General features: G+C 43.2%; 1 protein-coding gene across 1 annotated transcript in view; it reads left to right on the top strand.

Annotated features, from left to right (window-relative positions):
• LOC139771981 (protein Fe65 homolog) overlaps positions 1-22,550 on the top strand; it is a 149,338-nt gene that overhangs the window by 79,945 nt on the left and 46,843 nt on the right. The window lies entirely within an intron of this gene.

Raw genomic sequence — 22,550 nt, 5'->3', positions numbered from 1 at the left:
TTTCTCTTTTTCTCTCGCTATATCGTTCGGCCACCAGCAGGAAATTTGGTAGGTCGCTCTGCGCACTCCTTGTCCGACTTCGCTCTTCAACAATTCCTCCGCAACTCTGTCCCGCGACGAAACAGATTTTCTCGTTTACTCCACTCGAAGGAAGTTTACGTACACAAAAGAAGAGACGCGCAAAGTTGCAATCGCGTAATTTTCTCAAAGTACCGCATATACGAAATGCATGACGAGATATTTCTCTGTTTCGCCGAATCTCGCATTCTCGTCATCCGAATATATCGAATAACTTCGTAAAAAAAAATATGATATTCTTTTAATGCCGATAATATGTGATAATTGTTTTTTAATATTAACATTTGAGCGTGTTATACAAGTTATTTAAAGCATAAAGATCTAAGCGACGGGCTTTCGCGATTTTCTTTTACCGTGCGGCGAAGCTGACATTTATTTCATTTATAGTTCTCCGAGTTTATGAGAAACACGTAATATCGCCCGGTCGGCGAGTCGTAGGAAAGGTAGAAAATTGAATGTACGACCGTGGCAATACGGTCGACCGCTATTGAAACGCCATTGCTTGGTTCGCGGTTTGGTGGCCACTAAAATGGACGTTTACGCAAATATTTGCGATTGCGATGTTCGCTCGCGAAGATATACGTTCACCGGGCATGTAGGGGAAAGAAGATATCCTATCTGTCCTCTTCTCTCTCTCTTTGTTCATTTGCCATCACGTATTTTCCAACATTTTATTCGCGCGCCATCGTCGCCGCGCTAAAAAGTAAATGACATTTATTAAAATGTCAGGGAAGTTCAACCGCGAGTAGATAAAGAAGCGATTATATTACGCTTCGGATGTTCTTGTCTCGACAGTAGCCTCTATTATTTCTCTATATAACCGCTCAGGCGGCGATTATGAAATCGCATTTGATTTTTGCATTTAGAACTGAAATTATGTGCAAAAAAATAAACGATTAAAATATATTTTTTCAGCTTGTTCCTCGTTTTGACTTTCGATTGACTTTCGATAATCATGATAAATCCTATTTTCGCGAACATGTCAGATTCATTCCGAATCATCAATCCGATATATTCGCTCGATGCGCTCGCATTTGACCTTCACCATCGTGGCATAAATGTAGCGAGCACAAAAGCCATTCCGCTGCCAGCTGTGGGCAAGATCCGGAGTTCCCCGTCGTCTCTCCTTATCCCTCGTCTTTCCCTCTCTCGCTCTTTATGTCCCCATAACCCGCCATAATTACGATACCGACTCAGGTACCCCGTAAAGTCGGTCGAGTAAGTAAGGTCTAAGGGTTGTTTCCATCGGATCGCGCGGTGACAAATATTGCCGATAAACCCGGGAACGAAACGATCCTGTAATACGCTCCGCGAAACGCGCAATTATCGGCACTGAATAATTCCATAAATTATCCGGCTCGACGCACGCATACACATGCACGCACCCCCACGCACGCATCCCACCACCGTCGTTTCTGTTTATTCTGACGACTCATTATTATCAATTGCGCGAATTACTGTCGCATATTGACTCGGCCGAATGCACGGCCAGTTATTAATTCGACGAGATTGCATTCCTCTTTTTCATTAGCTTCTTTCACCGTGTTTTCCGGTTTTGGAATTCGGCCCACTCTGGCAATTAAATCGAATCGTTTTCAGTCCGTTACAATGGTAACCGAAAATTGGGAATCAATGCGCTGTGTCTTGAAAAGGACGTATAATATGAATTATGCGCAAGCGAAATTTTCTTGAAATTTTATGTACAATCAAACCTTTCGGGATTATACAATTAACGTGCGCTATTAAAACGGCACGATAAGAGTTTCTTTGAAACTATTAATTCAGGTAATGTCGTGTTTATCCCGATACTGAAAAATATATTCCCTGCGGTACCTTGTGAATTGTTGAACGCAGAACGGCGCTGATATATCATTAACTATGAATTATTAGGTAGAAACGCGACCCTAAATTAGCACGCGACATGCCGTTATCGTTTCATTGAATTATTCATATGCATTGCAGTACCGCACTACCAAGTACTCTGCCTTTCGTGGGGTAACATGATACTTGGTACGTCGGTATCTTTGACAAACTTTGTGTGGTGACGTTATTATTATGCGTACTGATCAGATAACTCGACGTGCCGCAACATAGAAAAAGATTGCTATGCAGTGCAATAATAAATAATATTCTCGCATTTGTATGTCTTCGTGTAATCAAGAAAAGTCGAAAAAGAAACCGTGGCGATTAAGTATTTTATGATTCCAGAAATATGTGTGCAGGCAGTACTGCATAAATTCGCTTGAACGAGTAACTCGAGAAAAAAGGTGGCTTGCAAGCCGAGCTGTTATCTTTAGTTTCATGAGATATATCACAGGAGACACTAAGTTGCACTTTAAATTCAAAAATAGCGGGTGCGCTTCTTTGGCCGGAGGTGCGGTAGCGGCTCCGGTTATTATGAGAAAGAAATAAGACACCGTCGCGTCGCGCGCGCCAAGGTAGAATTTTTCAACGCGACAGTATATATCACGCTCGAAAAATAGTTCTCTCTTCGTAAATAAGGCTTTAAATGTGGGGATAATGATTCCCCGCTTTAATTGCTCTTGGCTCGAGACGAATATAAAACCTGAACGTTTTCACCTAATGTACCTTAGTTGCAAATTGCAGTTACCCTTTTTTTTTTATTTCTACTCTCTGCGGAAGGCAACTCGATAATCCGTGGGGACTAAATCATTCTCTGTATGAAATTTGTACTTTTATTGAGCCATGACAGTTTTACATTTACAAATTTTTACCATTTTTATGTATTGGTTTTTTTTTCTTTTTTTTGGAAACATGTACCTGGATTATTTCGATGAACGTATTTCACAAATAAAAGTGTAACGGAACTGCAGTATTATGCTTACAATTAGTTAATTATATTAAAAGTTGGCGAGTGTCAATGATAAAAGTTTATTAAATAATTACTCCGCGATATACATTAAATTTAGAGCATTCGACTAAAACGATGCGCGTTAAATATAATCGAAATAAACGAGATCCTTGACGAGATCTTCAGGTTCTTGGTCTCCAAGATAGTATCGTCCTTCGCCGGCAGATTTCAAGGATAAGAGATTAGACGAAAAAGGTACGGATGGATGAAGAAAAAGCGTACTTCTTCCTAATGATCAAGAAGGTCCATCTGTTAAAATCCCGCTTACTCGCCGAATGTCCTCTGCTATTGTCCTAATTAGTCACGAATTTCTCGAGAAGCTCTCTAGATTCATTCTTCTCTGTCTCTCTTTCCCCCCCTCTTTTTTTTCTTTTTTAATCTTTCGTCCATTGACTTGGGCGGCGACTTTGAGAATATACAGCCAATTACTTTTCTTTCTCTTTGCCACAAATTAAAGGAACGTTAATCCACCGAGCGATATTCGTTTCAGTTGAATTTAAACGACCGTTTCGCCGAGCCGCGTCGAAGCCTCGTAGAAACACGAACCGTTCGGACAGACAACTCTTGGCTGGATAAACTCGTGATTTCCCCAGATGCTCTTCATAGAAATCCTCCGTGTTTCCCGATGCAAACCCGCGTCATAAAATCTTTCATTTGTAATTCCCTTTGTCGACGGCAAAGGGAATCGGCACTTCGCTAAAGCAGCTCTCGCGCTTCGCTTTTAATCCCGTTTGAATGACGGCTTGATATTTATTATTATACCTGGAATACCGCAGGGTTTCCTACCGCCCGTACTTGACGGAGAAATCCCCGTCTAGAACTCTCTTGAGATTATTTCACAAACATTTTCTCCCTTGTCCATCGAGAATTCTGTTACGGAATAAAAAGCGGAATGACGTCTTTTCTTTCTCCGTAAATACGCTCTATAGCAGGTGTCACTTGCGCCTTCATCTCTCGCCGGCACTTCGTCCAATGGCATTCCATAACGTTGTTAAAGCCACCCCCGAGTAACTTCAACTTATGACATCTACCTACTTTACGATTCTAGAACTATGCCCTAAAAAGCGGCATCATCTGCGTTACGAGGTGTCTTTTAACTATGCTGGCTGATGGACGCGCGTTTAGAGATCTCGTGATAAAATATCACAGAATAATTATGTCGCTTTCACCAAGACATTTAATTAAGTGACGAGAAAAAAACTCTCGCAAAAAAATACGCGTTTTCCGCGGTTGCGGACAATTCATGTATTTTTACGATTTTTACAAATCTGAAATTTACAAGTTACAATCTCGCGTGATAATGGGAGCGTGAATATGCTTACATAAATGTATATAATAAACGAATATTGATTCGTAGTATTTTCGACGTGTTTTGCGGGATTACATGTTTACGTCAGCGCAGGTTTTTTTTCTTCGATAAAAAGAGATAATAAACAGAAATGTTTTACGGATGAGCGATATAGATTTTCATGTGTTTACCTCATGTGGAAAATGCGAAACGAGCTCGGAACGGTAAACGTGCGTCACGAAAGTACAGGCCGGCGGCGGTATTGCCGAAATGCGAAAAATAGTTGCGTTACAGGTATTACGTTCCGCAAACAGACACGTTCCGGAAAGGGCGAGACCAATTTATTATCGCTATCGTGCTTTTCGCAGCGAAACGCGCGGCCGCGCATAATACTGCATAATGAAAACATAGAGCGTTAAACGCGAACGAGTAACGCCGTACAAAATAAAATAAAAAAAGAGGGAACGATGATTCTTGCAAGGGCCGAGAGGTCGTTGCACGGCTCAGCGCATCTCTCGCGGCGGGGCGGGCAAACAAAATTTCTGGGCGGGGAATATTTTATCGCGGGAAAATTATCGCGTGTGTTTTTCATCCGGCGAGGCATCAGCGGAACGAAACACGCGACCGAAACCAAGTCAAAATGCGTACATAACGAAAAAAAAAGAAAAAAAAAACACATGTTGAAAGATGAATAAAAATTCTGTCTGGCATTAAAAAATTTTTTACGAATTTTTGTACGTCGGCGAGCGCAGGAATAATTATTGGAAGGAAGCAGTCTTAAAAACTACTAAAAATATAGTATAAAATATTATGTGAAATAGAACAAAAATTCACGTTGTGAATGTTACAACGTTTATAACGCAAGAAAATATTAAATAAGTAAAAAGAACAAACTCCGCGACATGTGGCGTGGAAAATAAAGACCAGTGTTGCGTTGAAGACATTTCATATAAGAAACAGAAGTCGACGTTGCATCGTCGTGCTGTAAAATTTGCTAAGTTCGTCGGTGCTTAACGACAAACGGAAAGGCGATTCGCGTCATGCGCGACGGCCGGCACGGCGTGCCGGTGTCGGGCGGATATTAAATTACGGAGGTGAGGAAAGAGCGAAAGAAATGACGTGTCCCGAAACGTGCCCCCGTCATATTTCACGCGGACACGTTTCACGCGCCGCGGAACTTAGCCGGGGATCGGGGGCCGGGCGCGCGCGTGGCGTAAATAACTTCTGCCCTGCGCGACGTCGTATGTGTGGATTCGCACGTGCGCGCCCGTTTATGACGCGGTGCGGCGCGACGACATTTCGCCGTGTCTCGTCGACGTCGATACGAACGGACGTTCCGTGAAATTCCCGACGAAGATTGATAACGTCGGGTCGCGTGAAACCGGCGAGCCGCGCCGGTAATCGCGCGGCGATAAAGCCCTACCTACGCATTGCCGAGCTAACATAACGTCGAATGCGTGTTCGAACGGCCGGACGAATTGGTTATCCAAGCGAGAACGAATAGCGTAAATTCCGCGATGATAATATAATGACAATGGATGGACTGGCGGTTGCGCGTTTCGGGTAGAAACAACGATATGGATAGATTTTAAGAAGTGGACTTTTTTAATGGTACACAATAATATCCGATAATTATAAATAGATCACGTAAGTGAAGACAATGATAATTTTTTGTGAAAGTATATGTCCTCTTTGGTGCATGTTTCAAAATCATTTTTCAACTAATGGCTTTGCAGATATTTGCAAATTAAGCGTGTATAGCGTGCAAATTCTCGAATAAGTTTCCGTGAAAATCTCAAGAGGCTGAAACGTCCGCGATTTCCGAGAGGCACCGTAAGTTATTTAAAAGAGAAAGGGCTTTTCTCTCCTGACGGCGCAATCCCATTTCCAATTTCTCTCCCTCCCACTCGCTTGTAATCCGAGGGAGGAGTGGAGGTTGTTTCGAATTAGCCGGGAATCCACCCTGAAAACGTTACAACCTCTCTTCCTCTCCTCTCCCCTCTCGTCTTGTCGCGTCTTCCGTGTCCTATTTCCTCGACGAGTCGCCTATTTTATCTTCTTTGCGTTCCTTGCCGCAGAAGTTATGTCAGAAATTCCGAGGAGAATACACGTTTGCAAATGAAAGAACATAACTTCTCCCAAGAATGCTCTGTTGCTTTTCTAATCGCAACATGAAGAACAAGAACTCATATGAGCGCAGTAATCTACTTTCTTTTTCCATGTATATTCTTTACGTAACAACAAATAAAACGCGTGCGTATACAGCGTACTATTTAATATTCTCGCTAATTAATTTATATTTGCATATGATTAGCTATATCTTATCGAGTTTGTTGCATACATTCCATTAGAACATTTTATAATTTTAACGGAAAAGTCTCCGCTGGCGATACCCCCATGAAACGTTGTTACATTAATCCTCGATAATTAATTAACGCGATGCAGCACGATCGCCGTGACTCTTACTCCTCGAGCGAGCTTACACTTATCAGAAATAATTAATTACCTAGGCGACAATATCAGACCGCGGAACTGTTTCGTCAAGCGATATATACCCGCTTAGCGTAAAGTTTTCGGCGATTAATAACGGGAACCTAGAGCCGTAATATCCCAGATTAGTCCTAGCTACGATAGCACTTCACCGTATCAGCGGTTCGTGGCAGATATTTCGCCGGCACTCCATCACGAGAATCGCACCAGATCGACGCCGGCGGCGTCGCGTGAAGAGAGATGCATGCGGTCGCGTTAAAAAGTGCGATACGCGTAATAAATTTGTTAAGTCAAATGTGCAAATGGGACGGGCAAAAATAAAAATACGCCTCTTGATTTGGTTGTACCGAGTTTTATACTGATATACACCTTAATACACAGACTGAGATATAGTAACATCAACTTCTTGACATTATTTCATGTGATAAAAAGTTAGAATGTGGATTTTATGCGCGCGTGAAACACGCGTGCCCCGGGACGGTTTATCTCCCGAGGCTCGTTTGCAATTAAAGGCCGCAATAAAAAAGGAAGTAGTCTCGGGTCATTCGACGTTATGAAGAAATATGAGGCATAGGCATCCCCATTGGCTCGCGGTAAATTATAAAAAAGGGGGAACAGAATGGCGAGAAGAGCATGGAGGGAAAAGGAGAGAGATCTCGAGTTTAAATTTACGAGGAAGCCCGCAAGCTCGTCGCAGACAAGTGCCGCGTCCACCTCGTAAAACCACCCCTCTTCCCTACGAGCTCCCTTTTTTCTCCCCTTCTCTTTTCCACTCTGCCATGGACCGTGGTCCCGACACTTCTGCTCTTGTACCTCTCCCACCCGTTCCCCATCTCCGCCCCCTGTTCGTGCCTTATTCCCTGTTCCCGTGATCGTTCGTCTCTATTTCCGCCTCTTCGCCTCTCGCCGTTCTCTATCTCTCTCACTCTCATAAAGTCCACGAGCAACTGCCAGGGCGCAGTTACAATTCTTGGACTCGAAAGCCGAGGCCGGCCGCTGTACAAGTGTGTGTTTGTGTGTGTGTGTGTGTGTGTATGTACACGTGCGTTGATTAACCCCCTTGTAATTCCACCCTCGTAGTTACGTTAACGCCACGAGCGCCTGTCTGCCTGTCCGCCGCCGCGCCGTCGACGTGCGCTTTTTCGCCTATACCTTATACAGTTACCAGCGCCGCAGTTTTTTCTCGATGATTTTTTTATCACGTCGTCGTTTCGCAAATTAAATACTCGACTTATCCGGATGCGAGCGCGGAGCGGAAATTATATCACCGGAAGCGCGGTTCCGCGGTTCCGCGATGCGGTGCGACGACACGCTCGTTTGCACTCGGCACTTGTCGTATTGCGTATCGATGTGCATGCACACGCGTATACGAGATTTCGAGCTGTTTGAATCACGGCAACCGCGCGAACGAGGATATTTATCCGCGATGAATTTCGCGATCGCTGTTTATTCGTGCGTGCGTAGCTTGGTTGCTTGTTAAGAGGATCTCTACGGATTTTGAAAATGTGAAAACACAGAATAGACTTTTATTCCTAGATCTCTGTACAACTCGCACACTTTTGTTCGCGCGAGATATATCCTCGCGGCGATCATTATAGTAATGATTCGTTACACATATACAAAAGATGGCAATGAGAGAGTTTGAGGCGAGGCTTTACTCTCTGCACGCAGAATTGCTGGAACATGGCAAGCGTTGGCAGTGGTCAGCGTGTCCTTCGTAACACACTCGTCGCATAACATTCATTAATTGTTCGAGGCCGCATAAATTTTCCACGAGATGATAAAGACGTGAGTGTACACGCTACTCACTCGCATATTCGGCCCTGCTTAAAGCACGCTCCTTATTTATTCAAGCGTGATTAGTATCAAACGACGGTGTGATTTAAGGAGCTTGCGCTCGAAGCAGCCGCCACGTTAATCTTCAGCTAATCTGCGAAATAGCGGAGCGTTGCTCGCGTTACTCGTTATCTCGTTCCTAGTTTCTCTAGCCGTTATTTCTCTGGCTTTCGCTCTTTTTAATTTCTATGGTGCACTAATATTTATCGTTTTAATTATCATCTCCTGCCTTTGCTCCTCGGTGATCTTATTAGCCTTTTTCTGAATAACGTGATCTAATTATTCCTAGAATCTCTTTTTTTTTACGTTTTGCGCAATGTTCTGACGTTAAATACAAAAGTTGTTCAAATTCTAACGGGATTAAGAATTGCGCTATTATATACACCATAAAAAGAATGCTAATGTAATTAACACTATAACTAATGCTTAAAAAAACGCAACATTTTTAATTTTTCTTTCTTTAGGTTTCAAGAAAATTTCAACGGATTTTTTGCAATTATGTGAAATAAAAATAAATTTTTGGACAACGATATTATCGTTTCTCAAGCATATCTTATGGACAAAACTTATAGTTTGCAAGCGGACCAATGAAAAGCACCATTGGCGTCGTTAGACTATAGGATCGATCAGAACGAAAAGACTTCGTGGTTCGCCTTGGAAAACTGCGCGCTTTCGTTGCCTTCTATTGGTGGTTGGCGGACAGCCAACGAAGCTTTTCCACAATCTCTTTTCCGAGCCAAGCGCCGAAGACAACGGCAACGCTGGCTGTAAGTCAATTATGGGATGGCAAAGAGAGATAATAGAAAATCAGCGCGCGAGACGCAATAGGTAGAGGATAAATAGCGAAACGAAGTAATATTAACAATCAACGTATTAACAATCGCAAAAGCAATCGATAACGAGCAAACGTAATGAGAATCACAATTAATAAAGTGATGTAATTTTAATGAAATAAGAAGAACGACAAGATAATAAAAAATACATTTGTAGCTAAATCAGGGACTTGAAATAATATTACTATGATTGGAAATTTTAAATTTTAGCACGGGTTCGCGTCTTACGTCTTTCTCTGCATGGCTTGCAGTTTCGTTACATTTTTATCGAAAATGAGAAAATTGGACCCGAACCCAACGCGGTTTAAAAGAATGGCGCGTTCTCCGGGGAGCCCACTCGTAAAAGTCCGTAAAGCTTTTTCATGGCTCCGTAGTGGAGGGCAGTAAACTTCATTTCGGACATGGGTTTCGATGATTTTCACCACGCGTCCCGGCGCAAATGCCCAGAGCTTCCGCGGCGGGAGACCCAGACGCGAGTAACCACAGATCAATTAAAAGCCAGAAGAAGCCGGAAGAGACGTCTGCGGAAAACGTGGCGAATAGGAAAGGGGCGACGGGAAGATCGCGAGAAACGATGAAAGGTTTTGCCGGCTGGCGGAACATAACGGTTACCAGCTAATATCGCGAGAAATACTGTTATAACCGCTGATATTTCGCGCAAGACTCCCGCAACGGTCGACGTCTGCCTCAGGAAATCTCCTTATAGTTGGATTCGCGTCGAAAGGGTTGCAAGCGATACCCCTTTTCGCTTTCGTATACCCGCCCTCTCGGTACATCTATTTCCCCGGTAATTCGCACGGTTCTCTGTATTTCACGATGTTGCGCAATTCCCGTAGGAAATTTAGTTCGAACGAGACGCTTGAACGAAACGTAAGAAGTATTTAAGCTACTGCGGGGCGTATCTTCAGCGCGAAAAATGTACACGATGCGGTAACCTACTTTGAAGATTGCTTTACGCCGCTCGTGAAAGCGAATGATTATTAGCGGCTTTGATAAAGACGATATATCTATATCGGAACAGGGTGTTGCGTGCCATCCCCAGACACGAAATTTCCCCTTGCACACCGAAATTTTTGCTTTATCATCCAGCCGTACGCCTCTTCGGTCAGCAACTAATATCGCGAGAAATACTGTTATTGCCATTAATATATCGCGCAAAAGTTTCCGACGTTGAGGCCTGCCTCGGGAAATCTCCTTATAACTGGTTGCCGGAGAAAGGTTGCGCGCGAGCGACACCGTCTTCCGTCTCCTCTCGTTTCCAGCCTCTCTTTCCACTCGCTTCTCTTTGCTCTTCCCCCCCCCCCTCCTGCCCCGTGTAATTCACGTCGGCCCTTGTTCCAGAGCTCGGCTGGAAAATTCACGATGAGGAGCCAAAGAAGAATCCTTCTCCTGAAATTATTGTTGCCTCATAACTTCCACCTTCTCTGCTCTCCTTATGTAGAGAATTATATACTTTGCGGATATTTCCCTCGACATGGTATATGCTTGTAATATGTTTCGTAGTGTGTGGTTTGGGGAGGGTAACATAAAGGATACAATCTCACCGACGCGAATGTATTTTATCTTTGTATGATAAAGAAAAAATATTTTGTGAAAAGGGATCCGCGTGAATCCAGAACTGTGACTATAATTTCAATCTCGCCGCTATATTATCAATTTCCTCACGTATTAAAATAGTTCTTATTATTTTTTTATGTTATCGAAATGGATTTTTTCCGTTTCTCCCTTTCCCGAAATTCATTTCGGGCTTATCTGGCGGCGAAGGATGAGCACATTTTATCTTAATGTAGACTAGAACTCGTCGAAAAGGAGCTCCCGACGAAAGCTCTCTCGCTTGGCTTCCGCCGTTAGGTAACTTTTATAATCCGCGTTCCCTTAATCGGGAAGTTCCTTTTGGAAAGACTTTATCTTCTTACCAGGTCTCTCTTCCGAGAGGATTTTAAACGATACTATCCCATACATTTTACGCCGCCGTTTCTTCCACGGCTACGAGCGGAAGAAAAGAAAATGGAGCCGGGTGTCATGGTAGAGCCCCGTCCCGATATAGCTTTTAAAAATAATTTTCTTTATGAACTTACAACGATGACTGCTACCGCCCAACTTTTTCTCATCTCGGTTTACAGATTAAAAAATAGTCAGATTTTCTACGGACTGAAACTGAATGTTTAAAGGCTGAATTTACTTTATCTTACGTAGCGTACACAAATTTCTTTATAAGGTGAAAATTAATTCTTTATGAAATATATTCTCTAACTGTAACGATAGCAATTTAGAAGCTGGAAAATGGCGTTTTACCGACGTACTTCGAAATTACGTGCCATTTTCTCAAATTACTGTTCGCCGAAGCGGTAACGTAGCATTACCCGGACTTTGTACGGTATTACAAGTCATTACGTGTTGTCACAAGCGTACACAGGATCAAAGGCTCGTTTCGCGTGTAATCGAACTATGCTCCTTTCTCTTGCGACACGCTCGCCTTGCAACGCCATAACTGTCTATCTGCCTTGATATATTATATTCTTATTATGTAGTTCTCGTTATACTCTGCGCTTTGCTCGGACACACGTAAAATTATTGAACCTAATGCATAGCGGTTTCCCTTGTCCTTGTGAATGTTGGCACTTAAAACTTATCCGGAAAATTACTCAAATAATTGAATTTACTCGACAGTGAACCGAGAGACATGCTCCAGCAGCGTATTCATAAATAATATCCACCGTCGTTCAAGATCACCTAAACGAGAGAGGGAGAAAGTCTTATATGTAATGCCGACGCTCCCTACGTGCTCGATAAAAGTCGTCGCATCGTAAACGGCTGGAAAAGTCGGTGGATGATAGTTAAAAGGATTAGTCGAGCCGCAAGTGTGGTGGCAGCGGGGGACGGGGAATTGACTGGTGAAAATTTCACCAGGACCGGTTGCAATATCGCTTTTACGGGTGCACGGTAAAACCGAAAGATGCCTCTAAGACCGTCGTAGCGGGCGTACGTGCTGCTCGATGGGCATTAAGGGGTTAAGGTGCGCGAGACGCCAGACTTACGTATACCTACGGACGGACAAACGAAGCAAGGGGATGGAACGGCCTGATGGGGATGCAGGTGGCGAGGGTCAAAAACACCTTCCCGAGAAATATCCACGACAAGACCGGCAGCGGGCGAAACGGGCGCTCGTAAAACGGTAGACCCGGATAAGTGGCGGGGCGACGGGATGAAGTTCTTAGGCGACAATATGTTTTTCCCTCGCGGCGAAACCACCGTCGAGAATAAATCACCCCTTACTGCAAGCCGCATTAACCGTATAATTGATGAGTATAGATTGTATAATTTTGCTCTACCTTTCCGAAACAGAACGATTTAATTGAGCTGTATGCTTTTACGCGTAGCAATAAACGGTACCTTAATAAATTCGTGACTCAAGTTTACTCGAAACATACGTCGACCGTAAAACAAAATACGAGAAAAGTGTAAAAGCCCAGATATAAAGCAGTTGAAATAACGCGGAGTCACGGGCAACTTGATCCTCGGTACGAACTTGACGACGCGACGCAAGGATTAAGAAAAAGCGACGAAAAGGGACGAATTAATCCGTAACGCATACCGTCGGCAGTAGTAGAGATACGCGAAAAGCCCGACGCAGGCCGACGCGCTGCGTCGCGAAGAACGGCGATTCGGAAACGTCTCGTTTAGAAATATCCGGTGATCTTTTCTAGCGAGCCGCGGCTTAAGGCAATACACGCCGATCACGGGGGTCTACTCTATGGACAAAGGAATGGATCGGACGGAAAATAGAAAATTGCCGCGGCGCGCACGAGCGGCAAAGCTCACGGACTCGGCCGGCGACACGTACTCCTCTTTTCCTTCCTGGGGCGTACTAAAATCTTAACGGGGGCGCCGTAAAATCGCGATTTATCGTTCCTCGATATAAAAATAAATTACGGTGCCATTATTTTTCGCGCACCGCGAGAAAGCGTCGCGAGGACACGTAGCGTATAAGTCGACATGCTTGTTCAGACTCGAATCGATGGCTCGCGAAGTTATCGCGACAGCTACCGCGATAGGGATATTCAAGGGCACTTTGTAGGAATTCTCGTGGCGCGATTTATGCCGGTTTTACATTATACGTCCCCCGTAAAGTTTCCTTTAACCTTCACCCACTCTCTCTATCTACCGGAAGCGCATAAGCGTATTCGGTGTTGATCATTTTTATGGAAAAATACACAATCGCGAAGAATTATCGCGCCATCACGATAACTGCACTTTAAGCAAAACGCCTCCACACATGCTTTCCCGGATAATTCGACATGTTTCTCCTAACTTTCTCCATAAAGCAGCGGCGCAACTGAATCGGGACGGTCAGCTGTGCGAATTTCAAGAAGTTTTCGAGAAGGCCGCCGCCTGCTGGAATCTGGCCACGGGAATCGTTAAGAGTACATATGTCAGACTCGGGCGGCGCGGCGTCGCGACGCCGCCGGGGGGGGCCAAATGGGAAAAAACGACGGTCGAACTTGGCTCATTACGGCGGTACGGTTTTTGATCTAAATGCGAATCTAACGAGGACACTGCGTGCTCATCGAGAGGGTAGCCCCACAATCTTCGCCGCGAAGCTTCACTTATGGCGTCCGCCATAAAAGAATCGCTGAGAATTGTGTAGCATGGTATTTTACATTTAGGATTTTTCTCAAACATTTGCATTTAACAAAAATATTTTTAACAAAAATGCATTTTTGTTAAATGCAGACGATCAAGGAAAATATAAAAAACATTGAAAATACTAAAGAAGTATTGCTGTATTTTTATGACAGTAACGAGGAACCAATATCAAAGGCATTGTTTGAATTATAATTTATGAAGGGATCAAAATGCTGATAATATTTATGTACTGTTTGGAATTAACAAAATCTAATTTGCATCGATTATCTGTCTCTCTCCATATATCTCGACTGACAATAACACGAATCATCTTGCTTATGTCACTACGTATACTAACAGATCGATAACTCAAGCCATTTGACAGTGACGAATGACTTTATACCGCTACTTTGTGAAAGCAATTCCGGTTTTTGTTTTAATTTCTGACATATCCTTCCGAATTCCATACGCTCATGCTATTTTTTGTGCAACTGTGTAAAAGAAATACCTATGATCAAGAATTTGGCGAAGAGCTAGCCGTCTACATCATTGAAAAATTCCATTTGTCATAATAGAAACGAATAATTACTCGTTGAATTCTTGATAGGTGAATGTCTTCTAATTAAATCGACGTTATCTGTAATTATGTAGACGCGATCGCGCGATTAGATAAATTACACTTAAATAATTCTGCATTCTTAATCGCAAGACGAAAACTTACGATATTTAAAATTATTTTTTTCGTGTGATTTAAACCTCTTTTTTCTTGTCTATATTTCCATCTGCTTGCGATAGACGTGTCATTTCATGAAAGCGCTATTATACTGGGTGTTCTCACTTTTAATTAAATCACCCATTGCATCAGCAAATGGCAATGAGGGAAGTAGCTATCTCGTTGTACCGCCTCGACGAAACGAGTTGAAAAATAGAACACCCCTTCCGCCGTCGGGAAATACGTTTTAAATATGTAACGAACCAGTAGCTAATTAAATTAAAATTTTTGATGTGGATACCGTCACGCTTTGTGAAAAGCTCTGCAACGTTACTATTTGTACAACGGACTGACCGACGCAAGGTATTAAATTTAATTTCCTTGAAGTGTCACTAACAAAAATTAACATTACAATTGAGTGACATGTTATTTATTTTTAAATTGAATTCTTGTGTTTCTATATTTTATTTATAATATTATTCTCTCTTTATTTAAAACATTTCTATTTAATTAAATTATTTTTATATTTAATAAAATAATTATATTTATAAATTTCTCAGCGACGTGTTAAATCTTTCAGTCATCAGTTTAAATTACCTAGGACGACGGGAGCAAACACTCGAGCAGTGAAACATTTTAGACGGAAGGAGGCTGAAGGTTAAAACGACAACCGTTTCCACCCTGCGAATTGAATGAACACTTATTCATATTCATTGTACGTACCACCTTTACACATGCCATAAAGCACGGGCTGACGCTTTAAATGCCGCGACATCGTCCCGGTACAGTCGATACAGAGCTCGTAGTGAAGCTCGTAGAAGTGAAAACGGGCGCGACTAGTCAGACGCGGGCTCTGCGGTCGGTCCGGCCACGCCGGTTCGGTCGTTACCACTGAACAGATTTTATTGTCGCTCGCGTATCGCATCGGCGCCATCAAAATGTCGCGTCGCGCTCGAATAATAAAACTCGTCTCCGTTATTCCTGCCGTTAACGTCCTCCCTACAACGTCATGAGAATGCGTCATAGGAATTTCGATTCTGTCGAGGGATCTTTATGGGCGAGAGTTGGCCGGAACGGGGTGCTCTATCATTCCGTGGAATTTCTTCGTAGCTCCTTGGCCATGAAAGAAACGAGACGTATTGCATACTTTATTCTCAATCGATCTAAGTTATTCCAAGAAATATTTTTGCTAAAATTATTAAACAAGAAACATGTTTACATAATTTCTTAATATTCAACATATTATGCCACGAGAAAAAATAAATGCGAGTGTTTCGATGCACGCAGGTGCACACAAAGACCAAGTTAATTGCGAGCTCGGTAAACAGCGCCTATTACATTTCTCGGAATTGCTCCGGAATGATTGCATGAGCCGGCGAGACACAAAGAAAACCTTATATAGATGTTTTTCGTTTCCCTTGCCCTCGTTTCCGTTGATAAATCACGAACGGATCTCGTTCGGTGCGCGTGAGTTAAGCAGTCTTTTCAATCCCTTTTCATACGGCGCGAGAGAACGGCGTTCTCCACGACGGTCACCTAGATTGGCTTCCCCGAAGAATATATACCTGCACGTCCAGGTCTTTCTTTGTTCGACCGGACTCGTCCAGCGATTCTTCCAACGATCGCGCGAGTGACGTATGTATACCCGGAAAATGTACTCGGCGTCGAGGCGCTTAGACGTGCCGGCGCCCGCGCCGTTCACGTGCGGCGCCGCACGCAACCCCTAAGTGCTATTAGCCGCACCATATCAACTCCCCCCGGAGACCTAACCGACTCTCCTTGGCCGGCTGTAACCCTTTCATACGTTACTCGTTGTTATCCAGTTCTCCCGCGATAACGTCGAACGGCCGTCGCCCGCTCGTCAATGGAGATAGATCCACAATCTCGCGCAGATTAGGACGTGTGTCGCGTTTTATTTGAAATATATGCTATTCCTCGCAAGAAAGAATCTATGCGTATCTTACTGAACGATCCGTCTGCTATATTTTCCTCTATTTTTACGAATAGAATGTGACAAATTGATCTTAACGTTTAAATTTTAACATAAAAGGAAGTAAAGAAAAAATATTTAGCTTTAAAACGCTCTTTTTATTTTTATTTTATTTATTAAAAAATTATTTTTGCACATAATTTACAAGACAGTTTACAAATAATAATTTTTCAACGAATTTTTATTTACTGTACAAGTGGTATGTTTATTGTGCAAAGTTACAAAAATAGAGGAAAATAGCAGACGGATCGTTATAAATGCGCTTTAAATATATAATGAGTATTATTCATGACTTTGTGAATATCGTTAACAAATGAGAAGAGAATATAGAAGCCCATCTATTATTCGGGCTTTCAATGTCGCTGATTGAACCCCGGTAATTTTCTTGAAATCGCGTGGAATAGCGAAATGAGGTTACGACGTGAATAAGAGATCGTTGCCGTAGAACGCAAGCCGAAAAATCTTGACCTTACCGTCTCGCCGTCGGCGCCGCCATCTTGTGCACGTCGTTAAGCTTAACGACCGCTTTCAGAATTGCCGCGGCCTTTTTTCGCCATAACGAGACGCGGCACTTGGTTCTTCGCACCCCATTCTCCCATGGTTTCCCCGTGCGAGAGACATTTAAGTCCGCGTAACTTCATTGTTATGGGGGCAGTGCCGCGCGGCGGGATGAAGCGAGGAACTTCAACTTCTCGCGTCTCGCATAATCGCGCACTGGAGAAATCGATTAACCGTTGAATTCCGCGATAAGAGTCTGGGTGTAGGGATCACCTTATTTTCGCAACCACTCTTTACTGCATTGCCATACACTTTCGTTGATTTCATTTTTAGTTGATAAAATGCTGTAAAATATATTTTTCGTCTCTGAGTTATCGCTTTCTCATGTTATTTCTTGTATAAGATTCGGTTTAGACTCAATTTTTTTAACAGGAAAATGAATTATTTTGTTTAGTACAATATTTAAGAATATTTTTAATAAAGTTACTTAATTTGGAATTTGTGCGTATTCACATTGCTCATTCATCGAATTCAGTGGAAAGAAAATCATCTCGGAACAAAAGTGGCAGGATAACAAACGGTCGATTTCACCGATCGAACTTCGCCGTCGTTCGCCCGGCACGCGCCCTTCACTTCGCGAGACGGGGCGGGCGGAATGGGGGTCGGTTGTTCCGCGTCTATGAAACTTAATATTCCGTAGGAAGGACTTACATAAGGACGCCGACGGCAAGAAGAAAGGCGCACGGTAAAAACCCACCCTCACCTCCGTCAGCTTTACCTACACCTACACTCGCTCGAGTAATCGATAGGGTGACTCATCGAGGGCGGTGACAGAGCTTTTTACCTCTCCCCTCCTGCCTTTCGCTCTCCCTCTTTTTCTGTTTCTTGCCTTTCTTGCCTACAGCACTCTTCTCCATCCACCCTCAACTTCGTACTTTCGCCCTTGCTCGCTTCCGGCTTGTACACCCCTCTCCCCTCGTCTCCCTATGAGAAAGCGTGTCCAAACTTTAAAACTTTCCGCAGCAGCCCACTTTTCGGTTGGACTCCTGTGTGTGCGAGTTCCTTCGGGGCAACGAAATAACGGGACGCATCCCAAAGTATGCAACTGCGCCGCGCACCGCGAACTGGAACGCGAGCAGCAGTTTCGCCCGCAGCCAATTTGTCCCCCGTCTGTGCCGATTTGATTCAGCTCTTTTCGAAAGTCACGTTTCCGTGTAGACTCCTCCAAGATCCAAGTAACATTTAATTCATTTAAATTATTGCTATAATTGCTATTCTTAATCAGATAATAATAGCAATATTGAATTCAACGTTCGTTTTGAAATTTTGTTATCGCATACCAGTATGGCGCAATAATTAGAGATTATTACGCGTACTTTACTCGCCGATAATGTAAAATTTTCCATTTGCATCGCGAAGTTTGTCTAATCTGGTTCAAAGTAAAATTCACAAGCTTGGTGGAATTCGTTCTCACGAATGAATTCCGGGACCGCCCCGTGAAACAACTTCGAACACCGTCCGCATTTCTGCGTTATCCTTGCCGCTCTTAATTGTCTCGTTCACGTAGCCCTTTCCGCGATCCCAACAGGCGTTCAAACTTTAAACTGCTTCATTCCACGCGAAATAACGAGACATGTTCGCGGAACGACTGCAAACGCTACGCTGTCGTGCTATAACGTCTGTAACAGGTAGCTAGAACGAATCTCTCGTTCGCAGCCGATTCGTTAGCAAACCGTCTTTTTGTTCATCCGTCAATTCTCAATTTTTTCCTCAAACTTGAAAATAAGCAAACTTTTTCAACATGAAAAGTGCACGTAAAAGTCGGAACTTTAAAACACTCGTGTAATTTAAGTCCCATTTTTGGTAGCATGCGTAAAATTTGAATTTTCAACACACAGGATTGTTGCACAAAAATATTCTGAAATATTTCCAAAAGAATCTTTTCATATTCTCCATGTGTTACGTTATTGTTTTTCTTTTTTCCTTTTTTTTTTTTTAGCAAAAGAAGATAGTATTTCAAAGACAGAACAGTCATGCGAAAAAGTGGGTTAAAAAATATGTAATAAAGTATTTTATTTAAAGGAAGCTCCTTGCATTACGGAACTCGTTAAACGCGTCCAAGCGTACAATTTTTATTTCCATCTTCTTTTTTATTTGTCTCTCTTTCAGACACAACGCGCGTCTGGTTGCGCCACGTGAGAGATTTTTTAAGATGGGATTTTAACGAGCACGTAGGGTATTTTTCAGAGTCTTCCTCCGCCAGTCGCCTTAATACTTTTCGCTCAGCTCCTCTCCGTGCATCGGACGTGCTCTCGAACTTTAAAACACATCCCGCCGTTCGACCTTCCCCGCGGAGCCCCTCCAGCGAGTCAAGATTTTTACATGACAAAAATAACGAGATGCATTCAGTGGAGTGAAGTCGTCGCCCGCACTCGCACGTATCTATAAAGCCCGGTCTACATAGGCCGCAGTTTGCAAAACGCAAGACACACGCACAGTCTGCATGTCAATCTAACATCTCTGTGTATAGAAGTTAGATTGACATGTAGGCTGTGCGTGTGTCTTGCGTTTTGCGAACTGCGGTCTAGGTAGACCGGGCTTAACGAGCACGTGGGGGAATGTCGTTGCCAGACAATTTGTCGGCCCTTTCGCTCATTTATTTGCCCTTTTTCTTCGATTTCATTTTATTACGCGGCCTCCTTTTAAATTTCACGCAAATTACAAACCTCATCAAACGCTAACGAACTTTCGAAAAAAAAAAAAATCGTGTCGATTTTTATAAATAGAAGTTTAATTGTATCCGCGGGCAGAAGTACTGTGTGCAAAAAGTACAGTGTTTTTTATAAATTGATGCAGTCAAAAATAAAATTTTACGTCAGAGTATTTTTTAATATAACGCTGCAGGCGGGGTATGTGTAAGCTTACAAGCACGTTTTATTTTATAAACGAGTTGTTAAATGATAGTATATCACATAGAATATCGTGTAATTAAACTTTCAGTTCTGTTTAACTCGTATAACGCGCGTACAGTTGTTCGTAAATATAAATTTCATAGAGCACTCTCTTATTAATTACTGTAATTACCAGTACGGTGTTGGAGCACACAACGCGCGTTATAAAATAATTACTCAATTTAATCGTTTTTTAATACATTGTAAAAAGACTCTCCCGGGCTTTGTGACATTCCAATAAATGAATAACAAATTTAACATTGAATAATATTGCACGAATTGCACAAATAATTCGCTATTCCCGAAAATTAAACGATAATATTAAGCTATCAAAAAATACGATTTTACTCTTTAATCAACTAATTAACTTCTCACGAAAAACGTTGCTAACACGCTGGCGCTTCGTCGAACAAAGAAAAATTCAAAGTAACAAGGCCATTAATTTTAGCTTTGATCGATCAGCGAGGAGGCGTCTCTCGCCACTTTGTTGTAAACGAAACGAGCGGCGTCAATTAATCTATTAAAATAAGTGATCAGTTAAACTCTGCTTTTTTCGACATTATATTAACTCCCACGAAGGAAGTACGTATTTTTCACCGCGTAACTCGTTTAGCGCCGTTTCATGTGCAACAAGTTAATAGGCTTTTTTTGTGTGACCGTACGCTAACCCGACCCTCGAAAAAAAATAAAAGGGAAGATCGTTACGTACGCGCGAACGTTGTTTGAATGATGGAACGTATATCGACGCGCATGATGAGAGTTCATTGCCTGTCCGCTTCTCGAATCGCAGATTCGTGATTGGTATTTACGTCGCGACCGCGTCTGCCATAAATGCGAAACTATGGTGTTTATTGACGATGCCGGGCGAACGCGGACAGAATGAACATCCGCAAATTCACGTTCGGCGTATCTGTCTGCGATTTTATAGCATCGCTAGTTGCACGCTTCCTTTTCCGAGCCGCAGAATTTTCTATCCGGAGCGTAAAGGATAGATTTTTAGATTCAGAATTATCGGACTCCGATATTTATATTTAATAGAAAAAAATAGACTTTTTAGATTTAAATCTCGCCGTTTCTCAGGTACAGAATCGGGAGTTTGAAGCGGGACGAAACATTGCAGTATTTTTAGTTTGGCCTATCAGCTTCGCGCCGCGAGTCCCTCCGACGAAAAAGAAGTTCCTTTCGAAAGCGGGGAAGCTTTAGGCTTCACGGTGGTCGAATCAATAGCGGGTGGCGCGAGCGAGACGGGTAGACGTAGACGCAGATAGGAGAGTCGCGGATGGAAGAAAGGAAGGAAGGAAGGGACAAAGGAGGCCAAGGAGAGATTCGGAGACTTGGAGCTCTTGCACGTTTGCTCGCGCGCGCTCGCCGATATAGCGCATCGATAAGCCATCCTTAGCCGATTATTTTGCGAGAGTATCGCCAAGTATCGGGCCGAGCTTTTCCGCCAACATGACAGCCGTCAGACCAGCATGGACTCGTTTTGTCGCTTCCTGTACAACGCCGTTCTCACCGTTGTTGTCTTTCTCAGGATTATCAGTGAGTAGCGAGAGCGTGAACATCGATCGGGCAGATCGTTGGATTGAATTATGGTTGCGCGTAACGAGCGTTTGGTGACGAACGATTTGAGAATGGTCTTTGACGAAGATGTTTCTGAAACTAACGATTCTGCACGCGAAATTTGTTCTCTATTAGTGTCACTCGAAAAGCTATTTGTGGATTTTTGGTTGTATTTGGTCGACAATTATACCAGACATGTATGAGCAATCATAATGGCTGTGTGATGTAAATTCCTGCGGCCGGAGAGCTCTATATTAACGAGCGAGGTGTACTCTGCCAATACTAACCGCGCTGAACAAATTTTATTAGTATTCCGTGCGAGTTACCGCAAAGATAGTCGGAATATCGGATAACCGCGACTGCAGTATTTAACTTGGCTATCTATCTATCCCGGGCGAGCTTAAAGCTTTAACGCTCGTGCCATTACTCTCTCTCTCTCGCCGCGTTCGGATAATACCTCGTCTTGGACGATCTCGGAACGACAAGCTTTCTTACCGTAATCGCCGCTGCGATAGATTAGCGCGAACTTAAATTGGATTCCGATTCGGGGGTATTCGACCTTCCGGTTTTTCGCGAAAAGCACAGCCGAACTTCAAACATTTGTCGTGCTCCGCTTTCTCGGGCGAGCGGCTCTCAATTTCTTGACGCTCGCGGTCGCGCCCCGTATCGGAAATTCGATTCCTCGACGTGAAATACATCCGATCTCGCTGAATTCCGTAACGTTAAAACCGGCGCCGGCGTTTACTCTGATATCGGAGACGGTCGGTCGCGTATCGATACCCTGTATCAAGCCGACCTTTGGCGACATGTCTCATG

The sequence above is a fragment of the Temnothorax nylanderi genome, unplaced genomic scaffold (assembly GCF_030848795.1).
Source record: "Temnothorax nylanderi isolate EJ_2023f unplaced genomic scaffold, tnyl_v1.0 TNYL_tig0003_pilon, whole genome shotgun sequence".
Classification (NCBI taxonomy): Eukaryota; Metazoa; Arthropoda; class Insecta; order Hymenoptera; family Formicidae; genus Temnothorax; species Temnothorax nylanderi.
Note: the sequence above shows the minus strand (reverse complement) of the source record. Positions and strands in the feature narration are given on the sequence as shown.